General features: G+C 47.9%; 1 protein-coding gene across 3 annotated transcripts in view; it reads left to right on the forward strand.

Moving 5' to 3' along the window:
* The window catches only part of Scaf8 (SR-related CTD associated factor 8), a 197,046-nt gene that overhangs the window by 126,827 nt on the left and 51,881 nt on the right, over positions 1–18,338 (forward strand). For 2 of the 3 annotated variants that reach the window (XM_075950233.1, XM_075950266.1), the window contains one exon: positions 9,213–10,320. The exons of the other annotated variant lie outside the window; for it this stretch is intronic. The gene's annotated coding sequence lies outside the window, so the exon portion shown is untranslated. Of the gene's footprint in view, positions 1–9,212; positions 10,321–18,338 lie in introns of those variants that run through there. 3 annotated transcript variants of the gene reach the window in all.

The raw sequence follows: 18,338 nt of genomic DNA on the forward strand, positions 1-18,338 counted from the left end.
TCCTGCCATTGGCTGATACCTCCATGCCCAGGACCTGTGATCATGCTTGCTCTTGTCTCTTTGAATGGGGGTTAGGAGAGCTAGGAGAGCCATGGGAACTTGGTTCCCAACATATTCCCAGGCACCTGTCATCCCTGTGAGACAAGCTGCGCTCACTGTCAGCATGCGCACTGTCCTGCTTACCCAAAATGGGGTTGCCATGGGGACCCCCCCCACACACACACACACCCCTGGGTGAAGGCGCAGGTGTTCCTCTCATCTGTCTTCAGCTCTACATCAGTAAGGAGCTCTCTGCGATTGTGTTTCTAGCTGGGGATCAGAAACAAAAGATAAACGCCCTGAAGCCATCTTCCTTTCTGGAGGGGCTGGCTTGCTTTGGAAATGAATGCCCCCTGTAATCGCAGCTCAGGTCGGGAGAGAGAAAACACAGGTTACCCAGCAGACTGTAAGCTTAAGATAAGCAAGAAAGAACTTTTTTTGTATAAGCATACCACATGCAATATTTGGGATAACCTCATGATAAAATTAACTAACCATGAATTTCTAGTTGGCGATTTTGACAACAGTCCCTGGTATATAGCGACTGGATCTAGGTTTGGACTTTGAGCATTTGCTACAGTTTTCATAAGAGAAATCGTCCGCCAGCCTTGTCCCTGATCTACGGCTGATATGAACCAAGCCTCCTCCAGAACCCCTCCCAGACTGACGCGTACTTCCCTTAGGTCCTCTTTGTCCGCACTCAGGAACACATGCCACGTCTGAGAACGGCTGCTGCAGAGTCCTTTCAGAGTTGGTAACACAGATGTGCAGTTTAGACTTTCTTACTGTGACCGAACCTAACAAATGACACTAGAGCCCTCCCAGCTCACAGGCTGGACACGTGTGACTTAGAATTCAGAAGTCGGAAACGAGGGATGTTTTACTTGAAGTATGGGATTTGTTATTGGCAAGAGAAAAAAAAATACTTCTGGCTCCAAAAGGGATCTTTGTAAAGAGAGGTGACAGGGTCCAGATTGTCTGGCTACTGGGAAAACAGCCTGAAATACGTGTGCTGTTAGCGCTGGGGCCATAACAGCGGTGTTGCAAAGTAAAGGCAAAATGAATGCCACCTCAGCACCATTGAAGTAGTGGACGTTTGTTGAAATACAGAGAACTAACTCACGAAGGGGAGCAGTGGGCGTGTCTCTTTACAGTTAACAGTCACTACTGAGTTTTATGTTGTTCATTAATTGTGAAAATTGCCAATGCAGATTAAGAAATGCCAGAGGTGTTAGGAGCCGTCAGCACAGTTGGAATAAATCCCAAATAGAGAATATGCCATGATTCACAGGGATAATTTTCAAATTATTACTTTGACATATGGGTGAGGATTTGATTTTTTTTTTTCAAAAGAAACTCTTAACATATGGCCAAAGCTAAGTTCTGTCTCAGCCTTCGTTTCTCTCCTTTGTGTAAGAAGCAAGCCAGTAGGCAGTGTTCATTTGAGTCCTTTGGTTCCGCTCAAGCACCTACTGTCAATAGCTGTGATCCTTAAAGAGCTGTCTGCCTTAACTGTAATTAACACAGACCTAACGGTGGCAGGTGACTCTGTAGCCAATGAGGGGCCACTTCTTCCCTCTGTAGCCTCCCCAGGCACCGGCTCCTCGGGTGTCCCTGGAAGTCCAGCTACCACACAGATTGTGGGCACATTCCTCAAAGCACTCTGTTATGCATCCTGGGAAGAATTCCAAAGAATCCGTAAACGGGGATAAATCTAGCTTGTCACAGTTCCAAAGAGAGAAAGAGCCAAAAGTTTTGACACCATTTTGGGGCAAGGTGGGAAGGGGGAGCTAGATACTCTTGAGCCGATTTCCTCAGTTAAGCTTCTCTGGTAGCTCAGACCAGCAACCGTTCTGGATGTAAAGAAGCCCTTTGTCGGGTAAGGTTCACTGTATCCTGGCAGAAGTTTCCTTCCACTCGATCTGCAATTGGAAGACCCATCTGTGACTTATCACCCTGAGAGTCCCTTGGGGGATGAACAACTCCTTGTTGAAATGTCACAGAAAAGCTTAGCCCCACTTGCTACCCACAGTATAAACCAGGGAGATGAGGAATCCAGACGTGTATTCCTGGGACGGGGTCAGGGATGGCGGCCTACGGAGTGGAGAAGGGCTGCGGCCCAGCACCTGCAGCATTCTGCATCCAATTCACACCAGATAGTTTAGATCTTCTTTCCTCCTCCTGACAGCTCTAATAGCCAGTTCAAATAAAGGCTCACAAATCCCTCACTTATTTAAGGAAGAGGGTAGGTGGTTAAAAGGAACATCAGAAGAACAGGAAATGTTTTCTTTGGTATTAATAGAGAAAAGTCAGGGGCTTTGAGGGGTTCAGTGCCATGTGGTTGCAGGGAGAAGAAACCGTTTCTTTTGAAGGCAGAAATTTCTTTCGTAAATTTGTAAACCAGCTGTATTTTATTTTATTTTATTTTTTGGTTTTTTGAGACAGGGTTTCTCGGTTTTGGAGCCTGTCTTGGAACTAGCTCTTGTAGACCAGGCTGGTCTCGAACTCACAGAGATCCGCCTGCCTCTGCCTCCCAAGTGCTGGGATTAAAGGCGTGCGCTACCACAGCCCGGCAACCAGCTGTATTTTAAAACAATCTTCTGACCCTGAAAAACTCTTGACAAAGGGAATACAATCAGTTGTCCCAAGACCCGCTGGAATTTTCTTTTCTTTTCTGTTGTCTCCAAGCCAAGTCACTTAAGCCAAGAACGCCCTGTCCTGTCCTGAATTGTAATCCAGCTTCGCCTGCCCCATAGCCCTCTGCCATGACAGTGCCGACACTCTCCCACTGAGTCGCAAGTGCTTATCTGTCAAGTTCGGGTAACAGATGATGTGTGTGTGTGTGTGTGTGTGTGTGTGTGTGTGTGTGTGTGTGTGTGTGTGGCTGTTTCTCGGTGTGCATGTAATTCGCCAAAGGAGGGGAGAAAGGGAGAAGCCTAAAGAGGAAAAAGTCATTTGCCGACGACTTCTGGCCTCATTGATGTTGATTCTCATTTGTGGGGTGGATCAAGCTTCCTGCCTATACACATTGTGACTTCAGCAAAGGGATTCATCCCCAGAAAGACTTTCTGGCCTCCCCAAATCTGATCCTGAGTGTTGACCAGGATCCAGACCCACACCGAAGAAAAGACATGAGACCCGTTTGAGAAATCGTCCCAAGTTCACAAGAGACGAAATCTTGTGAATGTGGGCGGGTGTGGGCGTGCATGTGTATCCAAATGTCGAAGCTAGATGTCAGTAAGGTCAATCAGGCCATGAGCCTGTTGGGTTTTGTGCGGCACGATGCTCTCTTTGCCTGGAACTGTCCAAGTAGACCGGACTGACTGCCCAGGTAGCAGCAGAGCGCTGGTGTTCTCACCTCCCCAGCACTGACATCGCAGGCATTTCCCACCATGTCCAGCTTTTCTGATGTGGGTTTGTGATTTCTTTTTTCTGATGTGCTCAGAATCCAGTAGATTGTATAATATCAGACCACAGACTTCCAAAAGTCTACCTTGAAGGCTGTGGAGCATAGGATACAGGCTATCTTTACGGCCTGGGCGTGCCCACCTCCTACCCAATCACACACATCTAACACCTTGAACTCTCCCAGTTTTAAAGCTGGGATCTAACTGCAAACTAATGCTTGGGTACCATGCATCACTGCCTGTGACATTTATGGCTAAAGCTGTCGTAAGCTGCTTCACGGCCTAGAATCATATGTAATTTTGCTTCAAGGCACAAATGGGGACAGTGTGGACGGCAAGGCAGGCGGGGGTAGTATACTGCTTAGCTGGGGTCAGCCCTGCTGACTGTCATTATCTATGGATTGCCCGTCTGTTTCCCTGCGAGGACTATGTTGTAATAGCCTGATATTTGTCCAAGATATGCCCCTCCCACAAGTCTGAAGTCTTCGGAGATATGTTCAGGGCCCTGGACAGCTGAATGGAATGCAGGTGTTGTGCCTGAGGAATTACCAGAAGTGTATTCTAGAAGGTTCTCTGCTCCAATTCATGAGGGGATTCTTTGTCGTGGACAGACACAGCACATGTCAGCTCTCACAGACACTGCACAGAGGTTCACTTCCTTCTCCCCAATTCCAGCTGAGGCTTCAGAGGAATTTGATTCTGGAAACTACCCATTTTTAAAACAACAAAAACAGTCATTTTCCCTTCTAGTGTGTGCTTTTGGGTTTGCTGGGGACGAACGGTCCTGAGCCTGAGCTGTGTTGGAGGAGGAGGAGGAGATCTATTAGCGGTTCCTTCATTTGAACTGGGGCTGGAATTCTTTGTGAGCCTTTTAAAATAAGGCACCACGCCCTCCCCCAAACTGTTACTCTATTTTACATTTTATTCGCTGTTACGCTGTGTATGTGATGTATACACGCACACGTGCCGTATCACGTGGAGGATCGGAAGATAATTTGCAGGCAGGCAGGCAGGAGCTGGTTCTCTCCTCCCACCTTCTGGGCTCCTAGGTACTGAACTTAGATCATCAGGGTTGGTGACAGGTGCCTTGACCGGACCATCACTCTATTTAAACAAAGCAATCTCGTGTCGGATTTCACTGACCACAGTCTCTGTAGCTGTGTGGGGCATCATAGATGCAGTTGCCTTTGGGGGACCCCCCCCCCGCCTGCCATGTGTTTGTAAATAGCTATGATCTTGATTGTTGGATTTGCCAGCTCTGTACTGTGCCTGTTGATGGTGTGAACCCCAGATCCTGTCAGGAATTGTATGAACACGAAGCTCAGATCCTCCGTCCAGCCAGGCAGGGGAGCATTTACTAGCCGGCTTCTGTAAACACAGCAGCAGATGCTTCTTAAGTTTCACTCACTGGCCTTCCTATTAGTACTTTGAAAACAACCTGTTCCCACTTTCAAATGCTCCTGGACAAAGAGAGAAAGCACATGCGCGCAGAAAAGAGACCTGATACAGAGACGAGCCTCTGGGAGGTGCAGCCTGGTTGGAGGCTAGCCCGCTTACTGCATGTAGGTATCCTGCCTGGGTACCTAGAGATGGAGGTTTCAGAGCTTGTGGGTGACCTTTGCGATCTTGAGTCTTTCCAGGATCACTTTTCTCCTGGGTCTGTGCAAGTGAGTGGCTTGTCATTTCCTAGACTGAGTCAGATTGATTCACCGTCACTAATTCGGTTTGCAAATCAGTTTCTGCAGCCATTAAAAAGCAATAGCATGTGTACACGTGAACGGCCATGTTGACTCCGCAGCTAAGCTGTGACGACAGCTGCGGAACCAGATTGAGTTTGCAGCTTGAAGGCTGGATATATAGGAAACCCTGAAGCCTGGAAGGACTGTTCACTTTTCAAAAGGGCTCCTTTTCCAGACAGACAGAGACAGACAGACAGACAGACAGACAGACAGACCCTGGAGGCAGGAACCTGGAGCTGGGGGCTGTAGCATTAGCCTCTAAGGAAGGTGTTATAGCAGAGGCAGCTGCTCAATGATGTGGTGGCCGCCTGAGTTCTCCCATGGTAGGGCAAGGAGGGGGTGCACATCCTAGACAGAGGCCATGCAAAGCCTCAGCCTCTTGTCCTCAGGGCTGCTCGGGAACATGGCTGGCAAGAGGAAGAATGGCCCTCTCAGAGTCTGTTTATCTCCCCCCACCCCTTGGCACTTACCCCTTGGCTGAGGAGTCCACGAAGGACTTGCCTGAGTGTGTCCACAGTGCGTGTTCCCGGCCACCTCTCTGTGGATGAGCTGACCAGAGGGAATTTCTGAGGCCCTGAATGCTGACCCAACTCCTTCCCAGCGGGACATGGTATTACAGTATTCATGGAAATAGCTCAATCCATTATAGTCCAGGAAGCCCATGTAGTCAAATTGTTCGTCCTTGATGGCTTAACTTTTCAGTATTTATAATATTTGAGTGTTCTTTCTTTAAATTAAGTGAGTGATGGGTGTGGCGGGACCAAGAATTCAAGTATCACATCGTCTCCCAATGTCTGTGTGTCCAGGGGAAGAGGAAGTTGGGTTCTTCAGTTTTCTTTGGGTTAAACTGATTCCCAAGGTGTGGGCTGAGCTGACTCCTGTTCTTACTGTAGATTTAAGTGGCTGCTTTGGTTTTAGTAGCTACTCTTGAGTCACTGTCCATGCAGTACACATGTGGACATCAGGCAGTCATGTGACCTCCGCTGAACAGAGGAGCCCTGGGTATTCCCTGTCACAGAATAAACTTCCTCACCAGGCTACGGATGCCTTTGTTATTGTAATTCTCCCCATACTTGGTATTTGAAGAGGCGCCGCTCCATGTCATTCCAGCCTAATGAGCCGAAACGCGGTGCATTCTAAGTCGGTTTTTAGCTATCGAACCATGAAACAGAGCAAATTTCTAGACTACATCTGCAGTGACTGATAATCACAGCCCTGTGCCAGCCATCGTGAGCCCATATGGGCTGACCAAACGGATCAAGCTGGCCAGGGCAGATGGGGGCCTGGCATCCATGAATAACTTTGGCACTTTCCTTCCCACATGGCAGGACGATCTGGCTGAGGCTTAGCATGAGTGTCTTTTGGGAAGTGGCACATGCGTGCCAAGTGTGCCTCCATCACCTTCTTATGAGGCCCTCTGGATGTTAATCCAGGATCTTCAGTGGAGCACACTGCTGAGGCGCTGATTTTCTGTCCCCCAGCTTCTTAATCACACGCCTTCATCTTTGATGCAAAGCAGAAGTTAAAGGCGGTGTGGGTTTTCTAGTCTGAACCTTTGCTGACCACTGACAGCTCTGATGAGAGATGTTCTGGAAGGAGATGGCTTCCAGAGATCAAAGGTTCTCTGTGGACTTCATCCCCTCATACTGTTCTCCCTGCCCTCTCTCGTCCTGGCTGTCACTCTCTGGTTATATGGCCTGCAGATAGGGCCATCGGTTAAGATAGAAAAACCAACCAAACCCCAGGATCTTCTCCGTGATAACTGGGAGAAACACTGTTTCTCCATGCTCTTGGTCCTCTGGAGTCATATCCTTAAGGTGGGGGGCATCTTTGCCTGGTTCTTCTTTTGTCTCCTACCCAGTATCCTGACCTAGGGACCTGGCTACTGTCCTTACAGCTAGACTGTGTATTAAGAGAGGCTGCAGTGGGTATAGAAGCAGCTGAACCTCCTTGCTCCTCAGCCCCTATGCGTCATGGCGTCTGGTGGCTGTGCCACTCTCCTGTGGCATCAGGAGCATGGACTGATAGGACAGGTATAGAATTAAGGGGCCAGACTTGCTTTAGCCTGAGAACGAGTCATGGGTACGCCCCTCTTGACTGATGGTTCATCCTCATCCAACCTGTTTGCTCCTCTGACAGGAGTGGTTCACGAATGCTTCTCCCCACCTGCAGGGCTGTTCAGGTAGGCACTGCAGGCCCCTTGGCACCCGTTTTCCATCAACCCACCTCTGGGTATGAAGCACAGTGCTCTCCTCTAGCCTTTCCAGCAGGGCGACAGCAGATGTGTTGGTCCCAGTGAAAGGCACAGAGGCGAACAGCTTACTGCGGGTGGCTCAAGCTAGGGAAAGTGCTTCTAAAGTGCCACATCATCCAGGTTCACTGGTGCCTCCGAACCCCTTGTACCTGTGCTCCCTAGTTCTGGTCCTGGTTCTTTACTACGGAATGATGGGTGATATCCTGGCGAGTCATGAGCCACTCTGGTAATAGGAAGAGTAATCTCTGGCTATGTGAGAACTCATTTCCTCACAGAATCTCATCATGAGCCAAGTTATTCATGTAATTTGGATTGCACTTAGCGATGGGTTGTATCCCTGCAACATTCGGAAGCAGTCAGGTTTCCTGGTCTGGTTTTTTGTTGTTGTGTTGGTTGTTTTGTGTTTGGTTTTTTGTTTTTGTTTTTGCTTTTTTTCTCGAGACAGAGCCTCGCGTGTAGCCCATACTCAGCGCAGACTCTCAGTCCCCCTACCTCAGCCTTCTGGGTGCTGGGATTATACATGGGCACCACCACACCCAGGAGGGTTTCCCTTTTGTGACCATGCTGTAGGCAAGGCAGCCTCTGTTGGATTCGATACCTCCAGTGCCGCAGAGGTTCTGCGTGACAGTTCATGGCACACCCAGATGGCACACACGGTTAGAGGACTCCGAGGCCATGCAATTAAAACATCAAAGCTTGGAGCTCTGGCTCAGCCTTTCTCTGTGGGATGCTGGGCAAGGCGTGTCTTGGCACCTGTATGTCCTTGCAGGTATTCTCCGGAAAGCGTGTACTCTATCAGAGCTAACACTGTTCACAGAGGTACGCAGTGCTAAGAGATGGGCGCTAAGTAAGGCACCTGCCAGTAGTCAGTGCTAAGAAGAGAGACCTGGCCTGGAAAGAAAAAGGCCTGGTTTCTACCCCAGTCTAGGGCTCACTTTGTCTAATGCTGAGCCAATCTCCAGAGCAATCCCATCTTGGCTGCCTGTAGGGGAAGCTGGGTTCCCTGGTGTAAGAGCCAGCAAGCTCATACATGGGAGCTGGCTTCAAAAAGCGAGCACCATGCCATAAATGCTGTTGGCCCGCTATCTCCACACCTCCCATTCTTCCTTGCATTTTATTTAATTTTCATTTTATTTGATTTTTTTTCCCGCAAGGTTATAGCAAAAGAGACACATGAATGGGAGGTTTCCAGAATTTTCACTCGTATAGCTTAACCATACTTTCTTGTGGGGTTTTGATTTACTTCAGAAGCTAGCATATATGTTGAGGTTCCTCTGAATGAATTAAGCTGATTTCTAACACAAAGCAAAGCTAGCACCCATGTGTAGAATTGTAAACCTATTCATTGGCAAAGATCGACATGATCAGACCTGGCTGTGCTCTGTAGAGATCTGAGAAGACAGGAATGTGTGCACACATTAAAAGCTAGCCTTGGACAGCCACCACCTCAGGTAGTATTGGCCAAAATACTTTTAGTGTCTGTGTGTAAGCAATTAGGGCACCATTAGGCAGGGGACCGTGTTAATCCTTTGTAGAGGTGTACCTGGAGCCTAGATCTACTGACTTTTGGGATGGACTGTCTCCTGACTATTGCTGCCTAGCTTGGGTTTCCCTGCACTACTGAAAGAAATACATAGCAGTCCTGGGCTCAGAAAGCCATCAGGCATCAAAGCATTTGCTATTATGTCGACACCATCCCTTATTTAAGGGGAAAAAAACTAGGAGAGTTATTCCATTTACCAGTGATGACGTTATTATTCCTTTTGTCAACAGGCAAGATGATGAATGAAGTCCTGGCAGCTTCCCGGGTCCCAGGCCTTGTAGAAATAAATGAGACAGACGTGCTTCAAAGTTCTAATGGGCATCACACCGGAAGCATTAAAAGGAGCCCCGCCGTTGCCTGTTGAGAAGGCTGTGTGCTCTCAGGCGTGGTTACAAGCATGCCTCCCTGTATTACCTGTCGGAGCAGGTTTAATTTTATAAATTTCTAGACACAAACTCTATGAGTTTCTAGTTCATACCTGTTCTTTTTGAGGATCCACTCAGACGAACAGTATTACATCCGTAAGAGATACGCACTCCCACTGCCCAAAACTGGTTGAGGAATCACTGGCAACAGACTCCATCAGTAGCATCGTCCAGTGCATGATGGGAAGGACAGAGGGCGAGGAGACCGTCCCAGGGCGAGTCATACTGTGCCGGAACCACAGATGGCCAGAACCATAGTGTTACTACACCAGCGATTTATTTTTTGTTTTTTGGGTTTTTTTTCCCCCCTTGAACACAGTAGATGCTTACTCCTGTGAAGCCACGTACAAAGCCTGCCTGCGGCTTCAATCCATTGTCATTAGTGACTTCTTTGGACACTCGAAAACACTGAAAGTTGTAAGCTTTCATTTTTAAAACCCTTTTTAACTGAGCTTTGAGAAAAGCCAGGGTCAGCAAACTGTCCTGGACCCTTTGCTCCGGCCTCCCTATCCCGTCATGCAAGCAGCAGGTACCCAGGCGAAGATGGGAAGCCTTGTGGGAGAGGAAGGAACATGGTGACGATCAGGCCCACTGCATGGGAGCTTAGCGCCCTGAGGAGCTTCTAATGCAGGCAGTGATGGTGACAGCTCGCTGCAGCAGGCCAGACCTAATTTGTGTTTTTGAAACCACAAGTGTTCACACAATTCTTGGGGGAGGGGGGGACTCAAAAACTCAAATATGAGCATCGCTTATACCCAGATCAGTATTTTTAATCATTCTTTTGTTTGTTTTGTTAAAAAAAACAATTAAAGTGCTTGGAATTCTTTATCTGTGGTCCCTTGGAATGTAATCTGTGAGACACCTCCCGCAGTATGCTGTCACTTTGGACATTCATAATAAAAGTTGAAACTCATTTCCGTTGCAAGTCCTTTCTTTTGCCTTGGTTGGTACACATGTCTCCGTTTACCTTTGCCTGGCAACCACGCCGTCTGCACCGGTGCATATACAAAGATGCATTCATCTTCCAAGCCTCCTTCTCCTCCATCCTGCCCCCGTCTTTTTCACTGGGTGACTGACAGTTTCCAAGTTTGAACAGCCACTCTTCTCTTGTTTCCTGGAAGACCAAGAGATCTTTGAATGCCAAAGTCTTTTTGAATATGCATTGCAACATGGGTTAGAGATAATTCCCAAGGATTGTACCATGGCTTTCTGTAGTTTCTCCTTGTATATTTTTTTATTAAATTAATCATACCGTGATTCTGACACGTCTTGGCTGTGCGGTAGATTCTGTTGACGAGCTGGGAACTGGAGGAGACTATGGCTGCTACGGTGACATGGTGTGGGCTTTTCAGAACATCTTTGTTTGACTCCCCAACATGTTGGGGTGTCATCTTATGTATTCCAGCATACTGCAGTTAAGAAAGAAAACAGCTTCCAAAAAGTCCAAACATGCCAGTCTTATAAAAAAATGTGTAGATCTTGCTTGGCACGCTTACCAAATCTGCCGTGACAAGAAGAAATGATCACTTTCTGTCTTTGTAGTTAATCCTGCAATGGCAGGTGTACCACTCACCTAGCCTCAACCTCCCAGTACCTAGTCCTTATCCCCCGAAGAAACAAATTTGGGAGCTACCAGGCTATTCTAGTGCTATATGAACAAGTGATTTGGGAACTTTGGGGGCTGGGGAGATGGCTCAGTCAGGAGATGATTGCCACACAGGCATGAGGTCCTGAGTCTGATACTCAGCACCCATGTAAAAAACAAGCTGTGGCGATGTGTGTTCATATCCCAGTGCTGGGGAGGTGGAGAGCTGGAGACAGGGGGATCTCTGATGTCTGTACGTCAGCCCTCCTGGCCTAGTCAGTAACCCCCAAATCCTACTAAGAGACTATGTCTCAAAAAATATGTTGGACAGTTCTCGAGGAACAGCTTCTCAGATTAATCTATGGCTTGCACACACAAACTGATTTGATCATCTCTTTGTTAGACATGGGGCATTGCTGTTTCCTAGGCTGGTTGCAAACTCCTGGGTCTACAGTCCTTTTCCTGATTTAGAAGAGTGTCAGGTACCGGGAAAGACAGATGCCTACCATCATGCCCTTCTTTGATGAAAAAACTCATTTAAATTGATGGAAACCTAGCAGATCCTGAAAGTTTTCTTCCATGGATGGGATGGTGGGACAAACCAGAATCATAAAGGACTTAGAATTGGGCTCATTACTTCAGAGGCCAGCTTGTAGGCAGTCAGCACAAGTTAGAGATGCCTTTCTGGAGGTCATGGGCACTGAGGGATCTGGGAGGAGTTGTCTTTTGACTATCCAAGGACAGCCCTCTTAGTGGCAGAGGTTGGTGTTGTCATAGCTAGCTGATCTCAGAAAGCCCCACTTCCCGCCAACGTCCCCCCCGTCAGCCCTCTGTGGTCATTGTGCTGTTTCCCACAAGCCCCCCTCCCCCCCCCAGCCTGCTGCAAAGGAAGCTTTCAGAGCCCCCTTCTGGAGAGACTTCTGGCTTTGGAAACAGCGTGAGGTGACTGATGTGCTGAATGGGACAGCGGCCTTGGGATGGGTTGCTTGGTTTTGTAAGAGCCGGGAGGGCCTCTCTCCCGTGGATTCTTGGTGGGTGATCTGAAGCAGTGTCTTTGTGGTTAATCAGTTCTCATGGAATGGGGGAAAACAACAAACAAAAAGCCACTCTGTTTCAGAACGCTGCACACGGATGGTTATCATTAACCAATCATTTGTGCTTTAAGCAGTTAAGCAGTCGCCAGGCCCCATGTTGCAGACGGTAGGCCCCTTCTGCTCATTGCTAGTGACTTCCAGAAACCTGTAAGCTCTACGTTCGCTTATTAAAATTGGGAACACTCCACAACTCCACCGGATGCGATCACTTTTGACTGCATGCTCTCTCAGAGGGCTGCTCCGGTTACAAAGCAGTGGTGGTCAGCTCCCGAGGCCTTCATTGCACCTCTTAGTGTATGCAAGGGATATCAGGCTTACTCCTCTTATTTCTTCTGAGGTTCACATCTCTCTCACAGTGTTGTTTCCAACAGAAAAGATTTGAGACTGGAGAGATGGCTCAGCCGTTAAAGGCTAGGCTAACAAGAAACACAAGACTCGAACTCCAAACCATATGGAAGCAAAATGTGGGCTCATTGTCACCCAGTCCTGAGTCATAGCAATTAATTCCTTCCAATCCAGTAGGAGACAAGTCGATTTAATGCCTATTCATATGGGTTAGTGAAAACCATGAACTATAAAAATAAAACATGCGTTTTATTAACTAGATGTCTAAGGCTGTCAGCTTACACAGTTAAGGAAAAAATCCTGAATATGCCTTCACTTGTGCTCTGCTGATCCCAGGTAAGGAGAAAACTACGGAACAGAAGGGATCTCTAGTCAGATTATTGTTTTAAAACGGCGTGAAGTCCAAACTGAACCTTTAAAGGATCCTTCCCAGAAGATCGGACTCACATATACAATCCCTTCCCCCCTCACCTCCCAGGTCCAGAGCCACCGTGTCACAGGTGGGCCATCCTCTCCCAGAGCCACAGTGGCACGGATGGGCCATCCTCTCCCAGAGCCACAGTGGCACGGATGGGCCAGCCTCTCCCAGAGCCACAGAGGCACGGATGGGCCATCCTCTCCCAGAGCCACCGTGGCACGGATGGGCCAGTCTCTCCCAGAGCCACCGTGGCACGGATGGGCCATCCTCTCCCAGAGCCACAGTGGCACGGATGGGCCATCCTCTCTCAGAGCCACAGAGGCACGGATGGGCCATCCTCTCCCAGAGCCACAGTGGCACGGATGGGCCATCCTCTCCCAGAGCCACCGTGGCACAGATGGGCCATCCTCTCCCAGAGCCACCGTGGCACAGATGGGCCATCCTCTCCCAGAGCCACCGTGGCACGGATGGGCCATCCTCTCCCAGAGCCACCGTGGCACGGATGGGCCATCCTCTCCCAGAGCCACAGTGGCACGGATGGGCCATCCTCTCCCAGAGCCACAGTGGCACGGATGGGCCATCCTCTCCCAGAGCCACCGTGGCACGGATGGGCCAGCCTCTCCCACTTACTGTTGCACTGCCTCTTTTTACAGTTAAGGGGGAAAAAAGTTCCCAAGGGAAATGCCCCAAATGGCCATGAAATCAGTTTTGTCCATGTGGAAGAAACTACACATACATGCGTGTACAAGCAGGTCATGTGGTTGGAGGCACAGAGCCAACTGGCCACAATTTTAGGTCATAGAAAAGCAAAACACCTCAAATCGAGCCCTGGTGGGGAGTGCTGAGAGCGGAGGGTCCCAGAGGCCTGCCCTGCCGTCTTCGGCAAATGTGGACATCCCATAACAGAAACTTCAGCTGCCCGCTGATTCCCACTGACGCCTGCTCCCACAGAAGGACGTTTAGGAGAATGTTGCAAAGACAGAGGTTTTCAGACACCAATATATTCACCAGTCACCAAGTGCTCAGTGCTATGCCTGAGCTCAAACATGGAACCCCGTTGTGGATTAGCATCCTGTCACTTTGGATCCACGCACTAGAATACAGGTTGTATTGCAATTCCCCAGAAGTGAATGCAAAAAAAGCGGCTCAGGCAGGTCCGAATTACTAGTTTTCTCATAATAGAATTAAAACTACGTCCTCCTCCTCCTCCTCCTCCTCCTCCTCCTCCTCCTCCTCCTCCTCCTCCTTCTCCTCCTCCTCTCCCCCTCCCCCTCCTTCCCTTTCTTCTTCTTCTTCTTCTTCTTCTTCTTCTTCTTCTTCTTCTTCTTCTTCTTCTTCTTCTTCTTCTTCTTCTTCTTCTTCTCCTCCTCCTCCTCCTCCTCCTCTTCCTCCTCCTCCTCCTCCTCCTCCTCCTCTTCCTCCTCCTCCTCCTCCTCCTCCTCCTCCTCCTCTCCCCCTCCCCATCCTTCTCCTCCTCCTCCTCCTCCTTCTCTTCCTCCTCCTCCTCCTCCTCTTCCTTTTCCTCCTCCTCTTCCTCCTCCTCCTCCTCCTCCTCCTTTTTTGGTTTTTTAAGACAGGGCTTCTCTGTGTAACAGCTCTAGCTGTCCTGGAACTAGCTTTGTAGACCAGGCTGGTCTTGAACTCACGGAGATCCGCCTGCTGGGATTAAACGCATGCACCGCCACTACCCAGCTTAAAAATGCTTCTTATGTCATAGTCAATAAACACTTTTGCTCTGTCCTGGCCAGCAACAAGTTTGTTTTATTTAGATCCCAAAACATCAGGGTTCAGCTGACTAGAACAGTGAGCCATTTATTTTTTTAAAGTGTAGGATTACCAAGGTCTTCTCATGATTTCTGTGTCCTGCAAGCAGAGGTCCTTATAGCAACATTCTGAAAGCAATGGGCATTCAGGTGGGTTTACCAGCTTTGAAGATGTATCACTTTTCTGGTCTCAGGCAAAGGAGAGATGATTTGGAAGCAAAATATGATGATACATCTTCTTTACTCTTAAACTCATGTATGATCCCACAAATCTGTCCCCAGCTATACTTAAATAGACCCCTGTTCTCTGAACCCCTAATCTTTATGGTTACTTTGTAATTCTGACCACCCATAGATGCGGCTGCCATACTCAACATAAGAACTCTCCAGTGTGACCAATAAATAGGAGGGAAAGCAGTTCAAAATGCAAGCAAAATGGTTGGCTTTTACAGCCTTTGGGAATTATAAATAAAATGTGAGGAGCTATTTCTATTACAAAGTCAAATGTATTCTATTTTTTGAAGCAGCTTTCCTATTAGAATATTAATATTGAGGGGGTTGGAACTGTAGCATAGTTAACAGAGTGTTTGCCTAGCATACACAAAAGCTGGATTCAATCCCAGCACCATATAAACCGAGTGTGGTGGTACAAGCCTGTAATCCCAGCACTCAGAGGCGGAGGCAGGAGATCAAGGGGAGACTCAGGTACACAGCCAGTTTGAGCCCACTCTCGGCTAGAGACTCAAAAAAATAAGATAAAAGGGCTAGAGAGATGGCTTACCTGTAAAGAGCACTGGCTGCTCTTGAAGAAGACCAGGGTTCAGTTCTTAGCCCCTGCATGGTAGGACACAATCATTTGAACCTCCAGGTCCTGGGAATCCAGTGCCCTCTTCTGACACTAAGGGCACTGTATGCACATGGTACACAAACATACATGCAGTCAAAACACCCATGTACATGAAACAGAAACTTCTAAAAATTTAAAATGATGTAGCTAGATACATACACATATGTATTTGGTGGAACACAGATACTTTGCAGGAAGCCAGCGGGACAGAATACAGTTACTGAATGCTCAGCTATTTTCCATGTGGGGCTATCTTCAAGGTCATAGAGGCAAGGGTGGTTTAAGCAGACCTTTGCTGAATTTGACACTGAGGAGAGAAAGACTGATGGAATGGATCTTACTTAGAAAGGTGCTTACCAAATAGCAAAGAGAAAACTAAGATCAGCGGCTGTCCCATGAACTATGAGTTGAGGTCACCGTTAGTTTCTCCCTCTGGACAAAGGCCAGTGTCCCTGGTCACAACTACCTGGTGTGTGAGGCTTGAAAGACACACAGGTTTGCTTTGACATTTCAAATACTTCCACCTGGTGGTGGACGCCATAGATGTCACTTAAGAAAGCATTTTTTTTCCTCAAGCTCAAATAAGCCTAGGAATGACCACAACCAAGTCATTTGTCAACTTCCCCACTTTTTGGACATCAGCCAAGATACAGGAGTGGTGGCTCATTTAATTAAAGTCCCCCTCAAATTCCTTCTAATTCTGGTGTCCATAACTGGACCATCATCACTTTCTTCAAACCGAGTGTCTCTGAGGTAACACCACAGTTTAACCATTTCTTTAATACTTAGGTATTTTGCATGGAGAGGATGGGGAGTGCACATGTCATGGGGTGTGTGGATGTCACAGGACAATTTGTGGAAGTCACTTCTCTGCTTGTGGGTCCTCCTGGGATTCATTTAAACGTGGGTCATCCTATGGGTGTGCCCTGAACATCAGGAGTCTTAGAAGAGATCCAGATAGATCCTGTCATGGAGACACTATGGGGTACAAATGGGATGAGAAGATGGGATGGGTTGGTGTCAGGGTGTGGGTCCCACCCCTGACCCTGTGGGTTTTTCACGGAGACCTAACTGTCCTAGACTACAGGAGGGAGCTAGCCACAGCAGCAGCTCTCTGATCCATATAATGAAAATATCATCTGTTTTGTATGATTCAGGATAGAATGGGCTCGGCAAAGGCTGAGCAATCAGGAAATGACGGCTGTCGTTTATTCCCTAACGTGAAATATAGATATAGAAACACTGGGTGATTGAGGATGTCGGATTCTTGAATGTGCGAACCAGAAGGGTGTCGTCCAGGCTCGATTTTTCCTGGGTAATTAAATGGCTCCTCTGTCACAGCTTTATTGAGAGATAATGCTATTTATTGTGCGCTCTGTTTTCCCAGGGTGGGACCAACAGGATCTGCTTGGCAGATAAATCCAGAAACAATTGGGAAGTGAACTCTTTGGATAAGGCCTGCTGGGTGTCTGAGTTTCGGGTGAGGTGAGGGCACATCATTAATGTCAATTGCTGTCCAGGGATGGCCCCAACCACAGGAAGGAAAATGAACTAAGGGACAAGGGTTATGTTGTCATAGACCCTTTGCAAGTTTCTCCTCTGTTCCCCACCCTTTTTTATGACCTGGTTTGTGTTTATCTGAAGTAAACAAAACCAACTTCTATTAGAAAAGAAAAAATACAACACAGTGCATATGGGATGGACATGACTCCCACCATGCAGGGAGGACAAAGCTTTCTCACTCTGCTTGTGCGTGCAGTGTAGCTCTTGACGAGGCCCAGCACGAGGAGGAGAGCCTTATGGTGTGTGTGCACTTCTCTGGGATTGTCAGAGCAGGTAGAAACGCAAGCCAGCACCCGAGCCTCAAGCTTCATAACTGTGAGCATTGTGGAATCCTACACAGCATTTCTGACTCTCTTTGAGAGAGACCGTGACTTTTCATCTGATTTGCGAAGAGCTTGGTAGCCTCCCAGACCAGAGACTCGCTGTAATTATTAAGGAAACAAACCCAAAGGAATCAGTTCAAATCTGCAAGGGCAGTCAGAAGCCAATGAATGTAGAGCTAAGTGCAGGGGTAGGCTCTGTTACTCTTGGCTGGGGGTACTGAGTTGTCTGAAGCCCCTGGAAAGAAAGCTGAGCTGTGGCTACCAATGGGCAATATCCTTGGGTCAACCACCGAGGCAGAGTCAGGCAGCCACAAGGGGCTAGCAACTGTCTGGCAAGCCCAGGACACAGGTCACAAAAGCCATAAAGAAGCTGTGACATAAAACCAACAAGCCTGGTTTGGATTTTCTTTATTTTTTCTTTTTAAAATTTTTTGTTTGTTTTGTTTTTTGAGACAAGGTTTCTCTCTGTAACTGCTTTGGCTGGAACTTGCTTTGTAGACCAGACTGGCCTCAATCTCAGATTTTCAATTCTTTTTTTCGAGGCTTAATGGACCTAGCAGTTCTACAGAGTGAAGGTATTTGGGAGCTTTTATGAGAGAGCATTAAACCCTGACACTAACAGAATTTCCCTAAGAATAATAGGGGCCACATTGGGCTCACCCAGTGCTGTGGTCAACCAGGCTTGCAACAGCCAGGGGAGGGAGCCCTGGAACAGCTGAGGGATGGATACCGGGCAGCCACTCCCCTCCCCTGAGGACAGGCCATTTCTGCTTCACCTGGACTGAAGATTTCTCAGCTTTATTATAGGCTAGGAACTTCTTTCCCCTAAGCCTTGGTTTCCCTATCTATAAAAATGGAGAGAAAGGTGCCTGCCTATTGGATCCTTTCAAAGATAACCGAACGTAGATTAGGCATCTAGCTGATCGCGTCATGTTCCTTGTGTCAAATATATTTTGGATTGTGGAACCATGGTATTGTAACTTCTTATGACAA

Source organism: Microtus pennsylvanicus, chromosome 1 (assembly GCF_037038515.1).
Source record: "Microtus pennsylvanicus isolate mMicPen1 chromosome 1, mMicPen1.hap1, whole genome shotgun sequence".
Lineage (NCBI taxonomy): Eukaryota > Metazoa > Chordata > Mammalia > Rodentia > Cricetidae > Microtus > Microtus pennsylvanicus.